The 9455-nt window shown below is 38.8% G+C and overlaps 1 non-coding gene across 1 annotated transcript; it reads right to left on the reverse strand.

The window, feature by feature from the left end:
* Positions 1–39: 39 nt before the first annotated feature.
* On the reverse strand, positions 40–120 carry LOC114005612 (small nucleolar RNA U105B). Its single transcript, XR_003547442.1, has one exon. It is a non-coding gene; the product is annotated as a small nucleolar RNA U105B (small nucleolar RNA).
* Positions 121–9455: the final 9335 nt, after the last annotated feature.

Here is a 9455-nt window from a genome sequence, read left to right on the forward strand (position 1 = left end):
TGATCAAAGGGCACAGCATTTTTTTTTTTCTTTCCTTTCTCACAGTGCATCAGGGTGTTTCCTTTGAGAGGGAGCAATCACAGAGTCTAAACAGCAGCACTGTCACCTGCCGCTACAAAACTTCCATGAGGCTGGTCATGGTGATGTATGCACCTAAATCCAGCTACTCCAGAGGCTGAGAAAGAAAGATCATGATTCCGAGTTGGACTCAGCAAACTAGCAAGACCCATCTCCACAAACAAAAAACAAAGAACAAATCACCAAATTTATGTTAGGAGGAAGAAGTACTCATAATCTATTGCACAAAAGAAGACTATACTAAATAATACGTCGTTATATGTTCCAAAGGGAAGTTTCCAACTGAATATATCCTGGGAGGTGTAAATGCATTTATAGAGAGAAAAAGAGAATTTTAGTAGAACCTCAAAACCCAAAATGAATAAAATACAGAGGCCAAACAATTAAAAAGGGATGATCTTATTTGTTTTTAAAATGCAATCTAATAAGAATTTTTTAAATCCAGTACATTTTCTTTATTGTTATAATTTTTTAAAATTTAGATGACTATGTCAGAAGTATATTTCCTGGGGTCAGAAATATTTAGAATTAAGTTTTAGCTTGACTATTACTAGCTGGGTGTTACAGAAATATTAACCTATCTTCTGAGACAGCTTTTTTTATAAAACAAAATCATACACACACATAGACACACATAGGCACATACGCACATATACTGAAAGTTAAGATGAGATAATGTGGAAAAGTTACTTTCTAAATCATAGAACTCTAAGAATACGGAGAGGCAGCAGTTTAAGTAGAATTACTACAGGATTCAGATCAGAAGAGTCTATGTTAAATTCATTATGTACTAATTAGGTGACATTGGAGTTATCCTTCCTCTGTTTTAGCTGTTCTTATTTCCTAAGTGTGGACTCCAGTGAGAAGTTATAGAATTTACGCTCTAAGTTATTTTCACCATTTGTTATGTCTCAGAGTCACTCAGAAAGCTGGTAACAACATAGATCCTACCCTTGTGCTCAGAGATTCTTACCCAGCAATTCTGCAGTGGACCCTGGAATTTACATTTCTAGCAAATAACCACACGATGCTAAGATAGCTGCCCAAGGTATCTCATTTTGAAAGCAATTATTTTAAACCATGGATACATATGAGTAAGAAAAATAAATTTTTCCTTTAACTCTGTTATCACAATCATGTTATTATCTAGGTATTTTTGTCCTGTTTTTGGAGGTGTGGGAATTAAAGCTCAGATGTACTAAGCCACAGTCTCAAAGCAACCTAGTAATAAATTGTCACGGTATTATGGTGACAATGTATCACTGCTACTACAGCAGATTATCACAGACTGAGTAATTTATAAAGAATAGAAATTTATTGCCAACAGTTCTGGAGGCCAAGAAGTCCAAGATCAAGGTACTGACAGATCAGCATTTGGTGAGGGTTGTTCTTTGCTTCTCACTGGTACTTCTAGCTCCATCCTCACATGGTGTAAGGGATCAGGAAAGGATAAACTCTGTGTTCTTGCGTGGGAGCACTCTGAAACCTTTGCTATAAGGGCACTAATCCTATTCATGGCAACAAAGTCCTCATTGCCTAATCACCTCCCAAAAAACCCACCTCTTAATACTATTGCCCAAGATTCAGGTTGCAACATTTTGGAGGGACATATACATTCAAGCCACTGCAGGTATAAATTTAAATGAAATATAAATATTAAATGTATATTAAATTTAAAATTTAAATATTTTCTAGGCAAATTCATTTAATGTACTTGAAAGAAGCTGTTTTAATAATAAATGGTGACTGACACTCAGTCACAGACTCAGGGGGCAATAGGGAGTAGTGGAGATGACGGTGACCTCAAGAGCGAATCACTACGGTCGGTACAGCTACAGCCCACTGTTACCATGGAGACTATTGGGGACTGAAATTGGCCCTCTCCAAAATTCCTGTGTTGACGTTCTAATGCATAACACCTCAAAACATGACTGCATTTGGAGATAGAATCTTTGAAACGGTAATTAAGGTGTCCTTATAAGAAGAGAGATTAGGACCCACGCAGTGACTACGGGTGACCAAGTGAGGGCGTAGTGAGAAGGCCACCATCTATGACCTAAGGAAAGAAGCTTCAGATGAAACCAAACCTGTGGGCATGGTGATCTCAGACTTCTAGTCTCCAATATTGTGAGGAAATAAATTTCAGTTGTTTGAGCCACTAGCCCATGGCATTTTGTTATGGAAACCATAGCCATTGTGTGATGGTACTTTACGTTCAGATGGTTCGAGATAAGCCAGCCTTTTAGATTTATGTATAATCTTTTGATCTTTTGGCAACTAGATCAAATTTCTCTAAAACACTGTAGGACAAAACTCTGAGAGTAAAACTTTGGGTTGTTGGAAAAGTCATGACACATGTCTGCTTAGAGAAACAGAGAAAACTACATGTGACTTTTCTGGTGACCCAATAAAACAAGATTAATTTCTATGGTGTATATGAAGGTCCTAGCACATAATGACAATTGAAGAAATATTCATACAGATTGAGCATTTTCTTTTATTTTCTTTTTCTTTTTTTTTTTTTTTTTTTGAGAGGTTTTTGCTATAGGGCACGTGTGCTCACCAGACAGACAGAGACAGAGAGACAGAAAGCGAGAAATCACCCCCCAGGGGGAATGGTCACGCCGCAATCCCTTCTCCTCCATTCTCCTCTCGGGATCTTGGGCACGCACGCACACGTGCCCGGCGTGAGTTCTAAGCCACCGGGTCCAGGACTCGAACCACGGTCGACTACGTGGGAGTCCAGCGACATAGCGATTACGCTAACTGCTGGTCCCGAGATTGAGCATTTTCAATCCCAAAATCCAAAACCAAAAATGCTCTGACATCTGTATTTGCTGAGTGCTGATATAATTTCCTATGTGGAAAATTCCACACCTGACTTCATGTGGTGGTTTGCAGTAAAAAAAGAACTAAAACATAAAAATATTCTATAAAATTACCTTCAAGCTATGCACATAAGGTATGTAGGAAACATAAGTGAATTTTGTGTTTAGAATTGGTTCCCACCCTCAAGATATCTCATTATGTATATGCAAATATTCCAAAATAAAAATAATAATTCACAATCCAAAACACTTCTGGTTCTAAGCGTTATAGATAAGGGATAGTCACGCCACTTTTTTGCCTCTCAGGCAACAGCAAAATTTTGTGTCATTGTTGGAAAAATAGTCACTTATCTTGGAGAGTTTCTCTGGACTCTTGGGAATAGAAACCATTTTGACTTGTTTTGTTATCTTCCTCTTCTGTTTTTTCAATTTGGAGTTGATACTTAAAGCCACACTTGACCAGACTGAGAATAAGAAAATGCAGAAAGGAAATCAGTTTTGGTAAACTTCTGAGAAATAAAGAAAAACTTTAAAAATAAATTTCATTTTTGAGAAGCGAGACAATTTTGTTCTCCATTGAAGAGTCTGTGGTGCCTGGGTTGTCATGTCTTCTACCGAGACCTCAGCAAACACTTAGCAGAGGACACGCAGATACAAGGGTCCACTTCCGGCCATGTGTTTGCCAAGAGTCAGGCGGGATCTCATGTTCTTTTAAAAGAATGGCTTTAATAGTTGATGCGAGGAAAGCATAAAAGGCAACACACAATCTCAGAACAAATTCAGTTAATTTTACAGCCATTTTGTCTTTGAAAACAAACAGCCAACAAACAAAAAGACAAGTGAACAACTAAAAACAGCAGTAGTTCACCCTCAGAACTGCTGCTGCTCAAGGTCACGTTGCATAGTGACGAGTCTCTCCACTGTCTTGAATCTACTGCAACCTTGGAAAGGGACATCGTTCTGTTTCCTGCTGTGATGAAATCTGTTAGTGTGTGACCCACACTTTTTGGGCTCCAACAGCCAATAACAATATTCCTGTATATGTCATTATTCAATATATACATGTGTGCATCTATATTACTAAAACAAATGTTTCATGAAACACATTGAACATCTCATGAAATTTTATGATATATGTGATAGCCCATAGTATTTTCAATTCTATTTTATTTTTCAAAATACAATCACAGTCACCAAATTGATTTTATAATCCTCCAAATGGCTTGTAATCCACAATTTAAAAACTTAAGACACTAAAAATCTTAACAGCTGAAATTGAAAGAACCTAAGAAGAGTACACAATCTGGTAACTCAATTTTCTCTGCACCTATTCAAAGATGCTATTTTCAGTTTAGTAGAATATGAATTAAATGTTATGATACATTGTTAAATTTACTCAAGAAATCTTCGTTGAAAGACTACCACGTATCAGAAATGAAATGTTTTAGGTTGTTGTAGAAATGAACATAAAATTACGTATAAGAAAAGTCCCTCCATCATGGGATTTATTTCAAGTAAGGAAGCTGTTGATGACAAATGAGCATATGATATAATGGCAAGTCACATATAATATGAAGGAAGTCGAGGCTACGAGACAATGGAGAATGGCTGGAAAGACATTTTATTGTACAATATATAAGGATGCCTCAAAAGAGTTTCCAAAGAGGTAATTTTTATTTATTTTTTTTTTTGCTATAGGGAATGTGCGCTCGCCAGACAGACAGAGAGGGACAGAGAGACAGAAAGCGAGAAATCACCCCCCAGGGGGGATGGCCATGCCGCAATCCCTTCTCCTCCATTCTCCTCTCTGGATCTTGGGCACACACGCACACGTGCCCGGTGTGAATTTCAAGTCACCAGGTCCTGGACACGAACCGCGGTCAACTATATGGGAGTCCAGCAACATAGCCATTACACTAACTGCTGGTCCCCAAAAAGGTAACGTTTGAGAAAAGACCTGAATATGGGACCAGCAGTTAGCGTAATGGCTATGTTGCTGGACTCTCATGCAGTCGACCGCAATTCGAGTCCCAGACCCAGCGGCTTAGCAAAAACCTCTTCTAAAAAAAGAGACCTGAATATGTTGAAGAAAGGAGCACATGAGTATCACTTTGGTAAGTAAAGGTGAAAGCAAAAGGAACAACAATACAAAATATATGAGGCAATAGTGAGCTCGGTGCACTTAAGAGCAAAAGGAAGGCTAAGGAGCTAAAGTGGTAGGAGATAAAACTGGAGACAAATGTAGGGGCCACATGATATAGCACTTTTCAAGCTTTAGTTTTGTATATATAAAACACAAATAATTTTCAAAACAATATAGAAAGCAATTGCAGAACTTTGAGGAGAAGAGTGACATGAACGCTCATAAATTTTGCAAAGACTACTCCCACTGCCTTGAGGATGATCGACTGTACAGGGCCAACATGAAAGCAGGGAGGCCAATAATTCCCAGGCCTTCATATCAACAATGGCAATACAGGGTGGTAGGTTTTATTATGGCAGGGAAAAACAATTCAGTGTATATTGTGAAGATAAAGCTGGCAGAATCTTTAGATTGGCTGGAAAAAGGGAAAAGTAAGAGACTGAGAAAAATGTAAAATTACATCAAGGTTCTTGGCTCAAGTAGCTGAATATAAGGTAGTGTCTATCACAAAAATGAAGAAGACTGAGAGTGCAAAAATTTGTAACAGAATATCAAGCTCTGCTTTGTCAATGATGTTCTTGGGCAGTCCATTATAACTGCATGGGAATAATGAATGGGAAGTTGTACATATATAAGTCTGAGGCTTGGGAGAATGTCTACAGTTAGAGTTACATGTTCAGCATATTAATGATATTTGAAGGCATGGAATTAGGAAGGGTTACTTTAGGGAGCAGTGAAGATAAAAGAAAGATAAATTCCAACACTGAATTCTGAAACATCCAACATTTATTATTCGGGAAAAAAAGTAAAACTACCTAAGGATACCGAGGAGGTATGCATGAAATAGAAAAGCAAGAGAATTCTGACTTCCAGAAACTAAAGAGAGACAATGATTCAAGAAGGACATTCATGGGGTAAAATGCTATCAAAAGGTCAACAAGGACTAAGTCTTGACATTTGAGTTTAGCAAAATGGTGGTCTCTTGTGACAAGTGAAATTTCAGTGACATTGTGGGGAAGAAAGCTGAACACAATGTTTCCAAGAGAAAAAGTAAGAAGAGAAGAAACTTCTGAAGGCCATGCTTTGGAGAAGTTTTCTTATAACATGGGACAGAGACATGATCAAATACTTATACATGCTTTATGAAACAATGGATCAAAACGTTTTGTTTTGTTTTACTTTTTATGAACCCCACAACATTAATATTTCCATTATTATGGTCTTAACTCAGTATGAGAGCTTAAATTGACAACACAAGAATGGAGATAATTTCAGAACTACATTCTTGCGTAGGTGAGAGTGGATGAATCAGTGTACAGGTGTAAGTAGTGTCCATAACTAGGGATGCCAAGGTCACTCATTATACAGATCAGGAAGGGAGACAAACACCGTGGCACAGATGCAGGATACTGGACTTGGTGGTGGATATATTCGATAGTTCTCATGATTGCTTCTGTTTTCTCGGTGAAATAAGAGATCAGACTATCACTCATCAATGAGAAGAAAATGAAAGGGTGAGGACCACCAGATTGCTTAATGGTTATGTTGCTGGACTTCCACATGGCTGACCACAGTTTGAATCCTAGAGCTAATGGCTTGAAACTCATTCCAGGCATGTGTGTGTACGTAACTAAGATCCTGAAAAGAGCCTGGAGGAGAAGGGACGGAGGTATAGCCATCTCCCCGGTGGGTGATTTCTCACTTTCTGTCTCTGTCTCTCTGGCAAGCGTATGTGCCTTACTACAAAAATCTCTCTCTCTGAAAAAGAAAGAAAGGAAGAAAGAGAGAGAGAGAGAGAGGAAGGAAGGAAGGAAGGAAGGAAGCAAGGAAAAGAAAGAAAGAAAGAAGTGAAGGAAGAAAGAAAAATGAGAGGGTGAATTGAATAGCAGGATTCCTAGGAAGTGCCAAGCTGTCATTTGTAGCTTGTGGTCATAAATTCAGGACTGGAGAGCATGATTATGTGTTTTTCTCTGATTATATTTGGTAATAAGAACAGGCTAAGTGGAGAGTTAGATTTTGACAGATGAAGTCCTTCTGGGGAAAGGAAAAGTAGGCCAAAGGTTTGAAGGGTTGAATTTAAGAGTGTGTGTAGGAAGTGATTTTCATAATGACCTCCAGAATCTAATTCTCTAGAATGAGAACGTTAAGGACCTGATGAGGTACATGGTAATTAAAATAGTAGGAAGGCCGATAAATTGGAGTAACGTGAGAATGACAAATTGCTGGAATGTGTGTGGGGTTAGTTAGAATTCTACCACAGATATTGATGTTCACAAGCAAGATTTTGGAAGTGGTCTTGCTATAATTTAATAATATAATACCATAAGTCTATTCTATATTCATTGAAATGAGTAACTAAGATAGTAGAGAGGAAAACAGAGTTTGGATTGAGGCAATCAAAGAACTAAGACACCAAACGGTTGAACGGACCATCTTTGTAGCTGTTTAAGTCCCCAAGAATGACAATGACCAAGTAAAGAACATTCAAAATGTATATAGGTGATCTTACATAATTGAACTATTATATGCTATAATCTTAAGATATTTCATTCAGAAGAGCTGCATTGCCCCCTAAATGTAGAAGCTTCTTTACTATAAAAATATGAAAGAAAGATACCTACTCCAGATCCAGGCCCCACAGCAAATAGAGCATCATATCATTACTTTTATCGTTATCATCACTCCATCACCACCATTATCATCATTATCAACATCGTCATCAATATTAGTGGTAGCCACAGAGTTGATACTGGTCATAATACCCTGCCTCAGTTTGATGTTAAATGAGGAGATAAAGAAGCAGCACATGTACTAGGAGAAAACTGGACATTCAGATGAGTGTATGGATAGCCAGGAAGGAGATAACTTCTATTTTTCTGCTTAGTTCCCATCAAGTCTCCAGCTAGTCTACTACCTGATTAGAAGCAGGAATTTAGTAGTTGTTTTGGAAGAAAAGACATAATACAGGAAATAAGGAAGGAAGGAAAAAGGTTAAAGATTGGGCACTCACGCCTGCTCTGTCGCTTGGTAGTTTTGCCTGGTATGAACACCTGCATTCTGGGGAGGTTCACTGCTTCAGCTTCACCCTGCAATGCCTTCTCAAGCAGTTCCCATCCCAGAGCATCGTGGAGCCACAGCTTCAAACAGAATGGCGTGAGCATCTCCACAGTCCTTCTGTCTTGAAAGCACTCTGCAAATATCAGCTAATTGGTCCTTAGAAAGGCCCTGTGGGAAAAGTCATGCTCACCCACATTTTAGAAATGGGCAACTAAAATGAAGAGATAATATTAATAGATCTACGTACAAGGCCACAGAGGGAGAAAAATAGCATCTGGGACTTGCAAGGGAATGCTTCCCAAGGTTACGCTGAACATGACTATAAATTAACTGTCACCAGTTGAAGGCGATTACTTATCTTCACATTTCTGTAATTCCTTGGTGGCAGTGACTGTATTTGAAAAAACAGCAGTAGAGTTAAAATGGATAAGAAAAGAGAACGAATTTAATACTAACAAGTGAATGTCTCTACAGTCATTTGAGATATTTAAGGGTGAGACTCATTAATCTATGCTAATGATTTGCCAAGTTTAAAGCTCTCTCTTTCATTGCACACCAAAAATAAACGAACTTTTCTGGCCATGCTATTTTATGCCATTCTACTTAGACAGTGTCTTTACAGACATACTTTTTTAACTTACCTATTTCTACTCTCAGGCAAAAGTGTGTATTGTATGCTCACTGTATGCTAGGTATTCTGCTATGTGCTGGAGATAGAGTGTTGTGTGAAATAGAGAAGGCTCTTGTTATAAGGTGTTTTCTGTCTAATAGAGATCTCCCATCTCATGTTAAAATTTAATTGCCATTGGGAACCAGCAGTTAGCGTAATGGCTATGTCGCTGGACTCCCACATAGTCCTCTGCGGTTCGCATCCCGGACCCAGTGGCTTAAAACTCACGTCGAACGCGTGTATGTATGTGACCAAGATCCCGAGAGGAGAATGGAGGAGAAGGGACTGTGGCGTGACCATCCCCCCTGGGGGGTGATTTCTCGTTTTCTGTCTCTCTGTCTCTCTCTGTCTGTCTGGCGAGTGTGCACGCGCCCTATAGCGAAAAACCTCTCAAAAAAAAAAAAATTAATTGCCATTGTGATGGTATTAAGAGGTGGGACCAGGACCAGCAGATGGTGTAATAGTTACGTTACAGGACTCTCACATAATCGACTGTGGTTTGATTCCTGGACCTGGTGGCTTAAAATTCACACTGGTCATGTGCGTGTGCATGCCCAAGATCCCAAGAGGAGAATGGAGAAGGGATTGTAGCATGGCTGTCCCCCATGGGGGATGATTTCTCACTTTCTGTCTCTGTCTCTTTGGCAAGCACACATGCCCTATTTCAAAAATCTCTCCC

The sequence above is a fragment of the Tupaia chinensis genome, unplaced genomic scaffold, assembly GCF_000334495.1.
Source record: "Tupaia chinensis unplaced genomic scaffold, TupChi_1.0 Scaffold144099_1, whole genome shotgun sequence".
In the NCBI taxonomy this organism is placed as follows: Eukaryota; Metazoa; Chordata; class Mammalia; order Scandentia; family Tupaiidae; genus Tupaia; species Tupaia belangeri.